The following is a 10,301-nucleotide window of genomic DNA, read 5'->3' as shown; positions in this document are numbered from 1 at the left end:
CCGAGAGTTTTTTTTTTCTTTTAGTACTTTTTATTACCTTTTTATTACCTTTTTATTACTGCTATTTTAAACGACTCAAAATGATGGGTCAAGGCAAACGCCTAAGGGATGGTGATGAGGCTTTGCCCTCCCCAAGAGCCAAACAACCAAAAACCGACCCCCCCGTGTCTGGCAAATGGAGTGGCCCCACTGAACACTGCTACATGGTGGAAACTCAGAACCGTTTCTACCCACTAATGTCCTCAGAAACAATGTCAACACCAGAGGAATTGTTTTCACCTCAGATTAAAACTGCAAACGGCAAGCCTGGAGGAGAGAGTGTCCCACTGAAAGTGATACAAGACACCGGAACTGAGGACTGCGCAAGACAAGAACAACATGAACATCTCCATCTTGTGGTTAGAACCCTTAACTGTATATTCAAGAAGATTGATGTGCTATCCTCCCAGCTATGTAACCTCGAGCAGAAAATTGATAACTTCTGGCTAAAGTCTAAGCCAACTGTAGATACGGGGGAATTGAAGTTCCAGAGAACCTTACCCTCAACCAAAAAAGGAAGTGTGTGTCCTAAATATAGACCAAATCCTGCACTGAAGCATCAAGCACTGTCCCTGCAACCCAAGAAAATCTGCCTAACCATCTGGGCAGGGTCAGCAAGGTGGCTCACTCTGGATGGGGTCAAAAAGCATCTAAGCAATCTCCTAAACATAGAGACCACACAATGCGATCTTATTGCAGTATTACCCTTGAACCAGCACTTCAGGCCACAGAAAGTGATGCTTGCGTTTTACTCTCCAAGGATCCCCTCAGTTATCATTAGGCAGAAATCGCTCTTGGCTAGGTATGATATTACCCCAAAGAGAGTTTTTATGGACAGTAAAATCCACCCCCTCCTACTCGCCGGCCACGGCAAGGAGCAGACTCTGTCGGAGAGGTCGGGAATACCTCGGGACATCGAGCCTCCTCAGCCGGAGGATATCCATCCGCACCGAAGCTGGACTTACTCTACGCCCTCACGAGCTCTAAAGAAACCCACCTGCGTAAGTAATCTTCTGACTCCGCCAGAGGAAAGAGAGCTTTTAGCCGCCTTTGGCAACCTCCCACCGAGGGAACAACATGAAATAATTGATAGACTAGAAGTACTTAATCAACAGCTCATACATGTCCGAAAGAACGGAAAAGTCCTGCTTACTTCTCAAGATAACCCTACCAGCTCTTCGGAGCCGTGTTTTATGGAAGCAGGAAGTCTTCCTTACCTTAGTTCGGCTCCTAAACCTCTGCCTCTCCCACTTGAGGGCAAAACCCACCGGTGCTTGGCAGACCCAGATTTTGTCTCACAAGTAGGCTCCTCATCTCCACTCTTGATAAATTTTGACTCGCCCCCCAAGAGCTCCCCGCTGAAGAGTGTAGCCCAGAGCTCCTTCCATCTTAACAATTCCTTACCAACTAATTCATCAATGCCGGAACTGGAGTCCTCATATTCCCCTGAGCAAAGACCCGACATACAAATGACACCAGTATGCCAAACATCCCCAGTACCTTCGCCAGCACCAGGACAGGGGAGTGTTGCACCTACATCAAACAATGGCCCGGACGTGATTGAAGACCCGGCCGGACATATAAATCAACTGGTTTCATCGGCGATCTTTAGACCTCGCGGAGGGGCAGTCTTAGCAAATCCAGCGGAGTTTCCCACTGAAGTGTCCTCCCATGGGCTAGCCCGCAGGAGACCCGTCCTGTTGCACCAGTCAGAACACCTTACTACCAACTTCAAGACTAGGTACCCCCTGCAGGTGCCAGCCCTGCAAAGTAAAATAACTGACTTTTTTGTGGGGCCTGCCCTGCCCGCTAAGGACACACATCTCTCCCTGAAATGATAGCGAATTGGACGCAACAGGAACTCGCCCCTATCAGTCCTCAGCTGGAATATTGCGGGCTGGAGGGGGAAAAACTTGATCCAGAATTCTTGGAGTATATTAATCTGTTTCATATCATCTTGTTCCAAGAAACGTGGGAAGAGGAGAAAATTGTTTTAAATGGCTTTGAGCTTCTAGAACTCCCTGCCTGCCCCTCCCTGAAAGGAGGCCGCCCTAAAGGGGGCCTAATAATAGGCATCTCCCTCAAGTTACATTCAAAATTTACTCTAGTACAGGCCTTGCCTCCCTACGCCCTTACTGGACTGATCACGGGGGGATAAGATTTCACTACTAGTCACAAATGTCTACCTTCCACCTGGGGGCTCTTCCCCCGAACTTGGCTCTAAATGGGACTCGCTAGAAGAGCATTTGCTCTCATGCTATGTTAAGTTTCCTAATACCCCGGCCATAATAGGTGGCGACTTTAACGCCCGCACAGCAGCAAACTGGGACTCGCTGACCAAAGCCAAATGGTGGGTCACTCCAAACCTTGATAATTATGATCAGGAGCATATCATGAGGAGAACTTCTAAAGACCATAGAGTAAATGAGGCTGGAGTACTCCTCTATCAAATGGCCATCCGTTTAAATCTAGTCCCCTTAAATGGCACATGCCTCCCTGATATTCCTGGGGATTTTACTCACCTGGGCGTTAAAGCCAACAGCGTCCTCGATTACCTTTTGGTTTCCAGGGATCTACTTAAGTGCATTTCCGCCTTTATGATCGAGAATGTACAATCTAGTGATCATCTTCCCCTTGTAGCCAAGCTTTCCCTGAACTGGCAGTCGGACGCTCATAGTCATGCGACCCAGATGGTAACCAACGCAACTCTCCAAGTAAGAGGAATCAAATGGTCGGAGGCCCAGGCTCAAAGGTATCAGGAATTCTTTCAAAAAGAAATTCTTGGGCTCCATCTCAACACAGGCTCTGCCTCAGACGAGCATAGCATAGTGTTGAGATGCTTCCATCACCTTACGACTGATCTCACGGCCTTCTTCAGGTTACCACCCCAAATTATAAACCGAAATGAATATACTTACGGTGCCCCCTGGTATAATTCTCAGTGCAAACAAGCAAGACAGCACCTTCGTGCCATATATAATGTATATAAGACCTCTGGTGCATCTACTCTGCCAGCTAGTTATGCACAAGCCAAGCTAGCTTACAAACGCACACAGAAAATGGCCAAACGTGAGTGGCAACACAATCGCTGGCAGGCTTTGATTACTGCTTCAAAATCGCACAGATCCAGGGAATTCTGGTCTTTGATCAACAGAAGGGCGAGGAAATACCCAAGTGCAGTTATCCCTGCACCGACATGGGAATTGTTCCTCAAGAAATGCTTCTCACAGGCAGATGCTCCCTCTGCCCACCTGATGCATCTGTTTACCCACTTACCTATTTGGCCTCCCACCGATTCTGATGAAATAGCCAAGCTAATAACTCAGCTGAAACCGGGTAAAGCCCCAGGGTCCGATCTGATCCCTGCTGAGGCCATTAAACTACACCCAAAATGGTGGGCTGGCATCTTGGCCAAAACCTTTGATGCAATCAACGCTTCCGGCCTCATCCCCAAATATGGAAGGAGGCCATTATAGTACCAATTCACAAAAAGGATCTCCAACAGAGCCGGAAAACTACCGTAACATCAGCCTCCTTTCAATCATAGGGAAAATCTATGCCCGTTTTTTGCTGACTAAACTATTGCAATGGGTAGATGAGACTAACCAGATTGGCCATGAACAAGCAGGGTTTAGAACTAAACGCTCTACAACCGACCATGCGATAGTTCTTTATCATCTTGCACGGAAGTACTCCTCCCCTCCCCGGGGCTACCTCTGTGCCGCCTTCTTAGACTTAAAGGCAGCCTTTGACAGCGTTCCTAGAAATATCCTATGGGAGAAACTTGCAAAACAGGGTATCGATAGAAGACTCTTATGGCTTATAAGTCAGTTCCACGAAGGTACCCTTGCCAGAGTGAGACTTACTCCTGCGGGTGACCTCACCAACTCGATACCAATAAACAAGGGAGTTCGCCAAGGATGCATACTGGCTCCCTGCCTATTTAACCTATTCATCAGCGACATGCGAGCACCTCTAGTCAACTCATCTCCAAGTACACACGCGCCCAGACTAGCGGACTACCGCTGCCCACTCCTTTTATATGCGGACGATGCGGTAATTCTATCTTACTCACGTGTTGGACTAACCAGGGCCTTGAAGATCTTTGCCACGTATTGTCAACTCAACCAATTAACTATTAACCATGCTAAATCCAAGATTCTGATTTTCTCCAGAAGTCGGAGATTATACGAATGGAAGCTTGGCGGAGCAAAAATAGAGCAAGTTCTAAAATTCCAATATCTAGGAGTTATTTTTCAATACAATCTGGGGTGGAAAGCTCAAATTCAACACCTACTTAACAAGGCCAAACTCTGTCATACGCGTTCCTCGATTCTTTTTTTCGGATGGAGCTTTGCATGTTCCCTCAGCCTAAAGGTGTTTAAGGCAAAAGTGGTTGCCGTGCTTGCTTATGCTGCCCCGCTTTGGGCTGCGATGACAGATCTTGCCCCTCTTGAGACGCTGCAAAATCAATTCCTACGTCGGCTCCTAATGCTCCCCCTGTGCGTAAGCAATGCAGCCATTCGCCTAGAATTGAAGATTGTATCCTTAGAAACTTGCCTGTGGAAGCAAGTCTTCAATTATTGGTTAACATTGTGGCATAGATTACCAAGCCACTACCTTGTCCAATGCTTATGGCGAGATGAATTCTCTAGCCTTTGGACTAGTAGAATTCATGCCAAACTCCTGAGTTATGGAATCTCTCCTTCAGATTCCCTAAAATTAGATCAAACTGCTGCTCAAAGACTGATCCGCCAAAGACTGGATGACATCGATCTACAGCGAAATTATATGCTGGGGGGAGGTGTTTGTTCGCCCCAGAACATTGGTATCACCTTAACTTACTGCGTTCCATCATACCTCTCCTCCCTTTCGACTGTTGTCCATAGACTGGCCTTCACCAAAGCGAGGTTCAATGTTTTTCCCTCCAATGTCCTGAGACATAGATTCTCAAAGGGCCAAGCCTCTGCCATGTGCGAATGTGATAAGGAGACACTGGAGTCTCTCCAGCACATTATGTTCGCTTGCCCCTTGTTCAACGTGCCACGGGCAAATTTGCTGGGATCAATCATACAGAAACTAGAGGGCACCCCACCAGAATTCCACCTTGCCCAAATCTTGCAGGATAAGGACGCTCATACGACCCTGAAAGTGGCAAGGTTCCTGGTCGCTGTCCTTACCCAAAAGCGACGCCAAGGAGCACTACAAGCTAGCTAAGGCTTAGTTTGCCATTCTATTTTATTGTATTTTATTGTTACTGTGGGGTTTTAGCGGCTGTTGTTCCCACTTGCACAAACTGTTTTCTATGTGTTTTTTATTTGTATGGGCCTATGGCCGTAAATAAAATTCTCTCTCTCTCTGTCAGGCTTCCCCAGCAGAGCACTGGCAGCATGGTGTTATTTACTGAGCCACCTTTTGGCTAGGAGAGGTTGTGGATCAGGTGGAACTCCCCTGGAACCTTCATGAGCATGGTCCCCAAGAGGGATGTGTGCAAGCCTGGGATTGGGGGCACATCCAAGGGACCTGTAATTTGGCCAGCAGACATCTTCTGGCTGGTTTTCTTTCTAGCAGCTTCAGGGACCTCTCGAATGGATTTCTGGCTGGCCAAGGAAACAAGCCACAGGGGTGGTAGATACTGGGATACTAAAGCCCATAGTCAAGCCCTCCTATATGAAGCTGGCTTCCTGTGAGTTGGGGTATAGGGCAATGAGAGTTTTCCAATGGGAAAGTTTAATCAGAATTGGGGCTAGGGTAAAGCATTTTCCATTTTGGGGCAGCGGTGTTGGCAACTGAGGAGGGGTTACCCACTCCCTTTCATGGAGCTAAGGGGTCGTAGCCCGAAGCCCCATGAAAGGGTAACCGGAGGCTTTTGCAGGAGATGTGAGGATGTGGAGCAAGGCACCTTTCACACCCATGCGTGTATTTACATAAGGTGTGGTTGCAAGACCCCTGAATGAACTCCCAGCACCCCCTCCTGAAGGGGTCGTGTCTTAGCAGGAAATTTACTATTCTTTGGCATTCTCAGTTTTCTTCTCAGTGCTGAGGTTCACCATCAATTGCCACATGCTATTGTTCATGAGATCGCACAAGTGCACACATTAATCAAAGCTTGTTTATGGAACTCTGGATTGTATTGTTTGACAATTTGTATGGATTTAAAAGTTTCTTAATAAAAAATATTTAAAAAAACAAAAACAAACTTGTTTATGGAATTCCTTGTGCCGCCATTGCCTTGGCCTTGAGAATGAGACTGAGGTAGTTGGCAAGATGCCAGGCTCTCTTAAAATAATCTAGCAGCTACCACACCAAAAAAAGATATAAAAACCCTCCGGACAGTGAGAAAAAAATTGTTCAGCAGGTGAGTTCTTATTGCTCTTGCTTGAACCAGATTGTTTGGCTTCTCTTTTCCCTGGTTCCTCCCCATTAAGAATTTTGTTGGTGGCTTTTTTGGAACCTGGGGGGTCATCTCCACTGTATGTGTTCCCTTTGATGTCGTCCTCGAGGACTGCCCCCAGACCTCAAACTTGACCCCATCTTTCCTGCATTAAGTTTCTCAAGATGCAAATCTGAGGTGCAATGTATGGCTAATAGTGGTGCTCACCCTATGGATGCTGTTGCCCAGGAAAACCTGCCTCCCCAGCTGCCTGTGTCTGAATGCTGAAGGACTTTATAAGTAGTGTTCTTAACAGCCCAGTATAATCTCTATAGAAATGGCGGTTGCAATGTTAAAATTCATTTATTTAATCTCTTTCTATACTTAATCACCAAAAATTCTAAGTGGTGAATGTGTGGCATTAAAGTAGAAATTCTATGGTTATTTGTGGGATAACCAGCCTTAGATAAACAACTTACTTAAATCTAATTAATGCATGATGGGGTACTTTTGAGCCCATAGAGCAGGCATAGGCAAACTCGGCCCTCCAGATGTTTTGGGACTACAACTGCCATCATCCTGACCACTGGTCCTGTTAGCTAGGGATAATGGGAGTTGTGGTCCCAAAACATCTGTAGGGCCGATTTTGCCTATGCCTGCCATAGAGTATGCTACCCAGCCAGGTTGGCTTACCTTGGAAAGAAATGGGTTATCAACCCTCTTGTTCCCCTCCGTCTACCCGAAGAAGTTGTTCTTGCTCAAATGCATTGCTCTGACCAGCCACTCTTGAGTTCCCATCGGAACATTTACCACTTTGTAACTAAGGTTTTAAGCTCTATTTCACTGCCTGTGCAACTTTTCTGACTGATATAGGGAAATGCACATGAGCGTGACCTTTGGGGAGTTTGTAAGTAAGTTAACTTACCAAGCGTATAATCTTGGAAGTGGGGCTTTTTGGAATGCACATGGAAGAGCATATTTTAAAGGTCAAAGAAGCTATATTTCCACACTTTGCTGGGAACTTCAAATCATTGCAGGGATTCTCTTGGAAGTATCTACCTGTGGTCACTGCAGAGGGGAAAGCAGTTAGCATCAAAGCTCTTCGCTGGGAAGGAAGTAGTAGGTCTTTTAGGTAATTGGCACAAAACCCAGAAGAAGTAGTTATGCCTAGGGCCTCTGGGGAACAGGGTCTCACAGTGCGAGGAGACAAATGGTGTTTTTCATAGGTATAATCACCGCTCCCCAAATCAAATAGTGGGCGACACTTGCGTGGTCGCGCGCAGCCCCCTGAATTCCTGGGCGACACCTGGTAGTTCGGCTGGCTGCGCCCTTCCCCAGAAGGGATACCTGAGGTCTCCGCCTACCCAGTTAACCGTCCAATCCCGCTTGGGGGAGGCATTGCCCAGGGATTGGCCAGGTAAGGGGAGGGAGTACCCAGCCCACACAATAGAGTGTGTAGCTTACCTGAGAAGCAGCAGTCGGCTCCAGACCTTCTCCCACCCTCCACTCCCTCAATTAACGCTTACTTTGCAGGTTAACCTTTTTTCCACAGGCACACAGGCATGCAGGAGCTGCTATGCCAAGGCCACTGTTGAAGGGCTGGAAAGGAATTTCCCTGCACTGGCAGGTTTTGCCTTTCCCGTAGCAATTCGTCACAACTTTGGCAGTTTCAGGCCTTGGGCGGAATCCTTTAGTCATCTTCCTAAATGGGGTGTGTGTGGGGTGGTGACTCCCTGCCCCCAGTGTGGCGGTGATAACAGGGTTCCCCGTTAAAGGGGTATTGGGGGGAGGCATTGTCCACATGCCGAGAGGTTGTCATTGCTCTCCCCCACCAGTGGTGGCAAAACGGGGGGCGGGCTCTCTGCTTGAACATATGTTCTCCAGAGTCAGCCCAATCCCCACACATTCTGGATAACCCTGACGTTTCCCAGATTCCTGGCTGGGGGCTGGGAAGGATAAATGCCCATTGCCTGAGCCAAGGTCTCCCTACATCTAAATCTTAATAAAGTTGTGGCCAATTTTAATCCCATAGCACGTTGTCTTGTGTCATTATTCCGCTCGGGGGTCGCTTTGGGGGACTCAGCCTGTCCACGCAAAGCCACTACTTGATTGTTTGGAGCATGTAGCTGTCATCACATACTTCGAGGCTCTCCAGAGAAATACCCAAACTACGTATTTTGTCCTGAATTGCTTTATACCAGGCATGGGCAAACTCAGCCCTCCAGATGTTTTGGGACTACAATTCCCATCATCCCTGACTACTGGTCCTGTTAGCTAGGGATGGTGGGAGTTGTAGTCCCAAAACATATGGAGGGCCGACTCTGCCCATGCCTGCTCTATACTATCTAGATGGACTACGGTCTTCAAGCATAGGGGTTGAAAAGGAATTTGATGTTGTTCTGTAATGTACTTTCAGCCAGGCCTTGATTGTAATGAGCCATGTGTTGGTCAGCAAACGTTTTCAGCAGGGGGCATGTCCACCCTCTCTCAGACCTTGTGGGGGGCCAGACTATATTTTGAAGGAAAAAAATGAATGAATTCCTATGCCCCACAAATAACCCAGGGATGTATTTAAAATAAATGGGTACATTCTACTCATGTAAAAACAACAGGCAGGCCCCACAAATAACCCAGAGGTGCATTTTAAATAAAAAGGCACATTCTACTCGTGTAAAAACACACTGATTCCTGGACTGTCTGCAGGCCAGTTTTAGAAGGCAATATGCCCGTATCTGGCCTCCAAGCCTTAGTTTGCCTACCTATGTTCTAGAGCTCTTGTTGTTAGCAACTCTTGTGCCCTCTAGTAATTCCAGAGGAAACAAGACAAATGTAAAAGCTACAAGTGTCCCTTTGTGGTGAGTCTATTCATTGTATTAGCAGGTTGGGCTGTTCTAATTCCTGGCTAGCAATTCCAGAAGCTAATATTCAATCTCTCTCTCTCTCTGCCTTTCAGTCACAGCACTTTCAATGATGACCATAGCTTGCAGTGTTTGCTGTGCCCACTGCTGTAATGGAACACCAGGCTGTGCACAAGGCCAGGAGGATCCATGTTCAGCCAGCAGAATACGTATGAGAAAGATATGTGGGACTGAAGAGCTTTAAAATAGCGGCGGAGAGGGAGAAAGGAGATAGGTTTTATGCCATGGTCACTGTAGGGCACTGATGAAGTGATGGAGTTCAGTATTTCTCTCTCTGCCCCTTTGCAGACATTTTACCATCACGACGAAGATAACTGCATCATGGCTTGCCAGTGAGTTATTCCATAAAAGTGTGCAACAATGCCATAAGCAAATTAGCCAGGATTAAGACTGTTTATCCTTCTCTACCTGGAGGAGTTCCAGGAAGACGTTGAATACAAGCAGTTTCCACTGAACTTCGAGCCACGTGCAATGGCTCAGCAGAACAAACGACAACATAAGCAAGTGTTTCCTCCTCGCTGTCCAACTGTCTGCAGCCAAGAATACAAGCACAACAATACAAACAATTTCATCCTTTCACAGAAGATGGCTCATTGTCTGTTTGCTCTCTTTGGCACATAAAACCAATCACAACACACAAGATCTAAGGGACAGTGGACCTGCTGAAAAAGTTTGCTGACCCCTATTCTAAACCTCCACTGCCTTGCAGCCAAACTCATTCATGAGAAAGTCACTGGGACCGTGAGGTTAACCTGAAGGAGCGCCTCCATCCCCATCGTTCAGCCCAGACACTGAGGTCCAGCACCGAGGGCCTTCTGGCGGTTCCCTCACTGCGAGAAGTCATGTTACAGGGAACCAGGCAGAGGGCCTTCTCGGCAGTGGCACCTGCCCTGTGGAACGCCCTCCCATTAGATGTCAAAGAGAACAACAACTGCCAGACTTTTAGAAGACATCTGTTTAGGAAAGCTTTT

This window comes from Lacerta agilis, chromosome 2 (genome assembly GCF_009819535.1).
Source record: "Lacerta agilis isolate rLacAgi1 chromosome 2, rLacAgi1.pri, whole genome shotgun sequence".
NCBI classification, from domain to species: domain Eukaryota; kingdom Metazoa; phylum Chordata; class Lepidosauria; order Squamata; family Lacertidae; genus Lacerta; species Lacerta agilis.
Note: the sequence above shows the minus strand (reverse complement) of the source record.